General features: G+C 38.9%; 1 protein-coding gene across 1 annotated transcript in view; it reads right to left on the bottom strand.

Annotated features, from left to right (window-relative positions):
• LOC107101668 (disintegrin and metalloproteinase domain-containing protein 19-like) overlaps nt 1-1,795 on the bottom strand; it is a gene marked incomplete at its 5' end in the record, with an annotated part of 100,559 nt that overhangs the window by 64,076 nt on the left and 34,688 nt on the right. The window lies entirely within an intron of this gene.

Below are 1,795 nucleotides of genomic sequence, written 5' to 3' on the forward strand. Positions count from 1 at the left end.
TACTTCCACTTTTACCAGAGTATTTTTTAACACAAGTATCTGTACTTTTACTCAAGTACGGAAAGTGAGTACTTTTGCCATCTCTGGTAGCTGGGTGCAGCTAAACTCTACTTCCTGCTAAACAGCTAATTGCTTTGGTTCACGTTGAATACTTGGATTCTGATACGTAGAGTTTGGTGTGAGAGGTGGCGCCGGGCGTATTCGACACCTATTAAGTAGAGATATCTAACTAGAAAACGCCAGAGATGAGAGAGCAAGTTCCAGAGCGGCGAAGGCTTGACAGCTGTGACTGACAAGTCCCCGACCAACAGATGTTGATGGGGAAACGCGCAAAAAAGCAAAACTGTTCAAAGAGACGCCTTTGTAGCGGCTCTAGTGTCACACAGCATACACAAAAGACATCATCATCTCCCGTTGCCATGGCACCCTAGGGAGAAGCACAGTTGTGCTCAAAACAAAGCTTGGAGTTGACTCAAGCAAGAAAAAGAAAAGCCAATTAAACCAGCAGGAAAGAGTGAGCAATGATTATGGGCCAGCATACCACTGCAAAAAATTTAATTATTTTCTTTAAAAAAGTGCATTTTTTTCTGGAATTGAGGAGTTAAAGTGAGACACAAAAATGGAAGAAGAATATTTACATTTAAAACACAAAAAGAACTAGAATGATTATTATCTAATTATCTTATTTTAAGTTAAAAATCTCATTCCATTGACAAATCATCTTATTTACCTGCACAAATTAAGAGTAAATACACTTGATTTAAGAAATATTTTCTAAATTTCATTAGAAAAAGAACAGAACCAATGAGGTTTGGCTGTAAAAGGAGCGCCTCACCGTTGGGTCAAACAAAGTAGAGCTTCTAGCTTTATAACAAATATTTCTAGTTGCAGGAAATGTGATTTTGATTTGACTTCTGGTTTGTTTTCCAGTTAGAAACGGAGGCGTGTCGACGTTAGAGCACTGAATCATGATCTGAAGCTCATCTCATTTGTAATGCTAAGAAGAGGTGGCTTGTCGGATCGTGATCCTGACCTGTCAGCTCGGCTCTGAGTGGGAGTCATAACAAGCAGTCATCAGTGCTGCTGCTGCTGCTGTCAGCTACCAATCTGCTTCCTCCGTTTCTATGTTTGAACAAAGCAAAGCAGATCTGCTTAACCTCTGGCTCTACCAGGAACAGACACTTCATTCTGATCTCAGGAAGCGTCCCTGTGTTCAACTGCGGGGTCGATCATTCGATGTAGGATTAAATGTAGGAAAATATCAGACGGGATTATTTTCTTTAGTCTCCAGAAATAGAAAGAAATACCCTTTATGGACAGAGACTAATGGCAGAGTGCAGGTTAAAACAAGACGATGAAAAAAAGGAAAAATGTTATTGGAAGAAACATGGAAAGCCAGTTTTATTGAAAGGTACGGAGAGTCATTTATTACGAGTATTAGGGCCAGGCTAGAGATTTTCTTTTTCATTTCAAAAATAAAGTTGTAATAAAGTTAAAAAATTACGAGAATAAAGTTGTCATACAACAACCGGTTTCAGAAAGAAAGCTTGGAGCTCCGCCCATCAGATGATGTCAGACCAGCTCCACCAATCAGCAACCAGAGTCCACTTTGACATCCTTCCCAGTTTGATGCTGCTGCTAAAAGTTTTCCTGATTTGAAATTTACGACTTTATTCCTGTAATTTACGACTTTATTCTCATAATTTTTACGACTTCATTCCCGTAAATTCACGACTTTATTCCTGTAATTTACGACTTTATTCTCATAATTTTTACGACTTCATTCCCGTAAATT

Source organism: Cyprinodon variegatus, unplaced genomic scaffold (genome assembly GCF_000732505.1).
Source record: "Cyprinodon variegatus isolate N-32 unplaced genomic scaffold, C_variegatus-1.0 Scaffold1130, whole genome shotgun sequence".
Classification (NCBI taxonomy): Eukaryota; Metazoa; Chordata; class Actinopteri; order Cyprinodontiformes; family Cyprinodontidae; genus Cyprinodon; species Cyprinodon variegatus.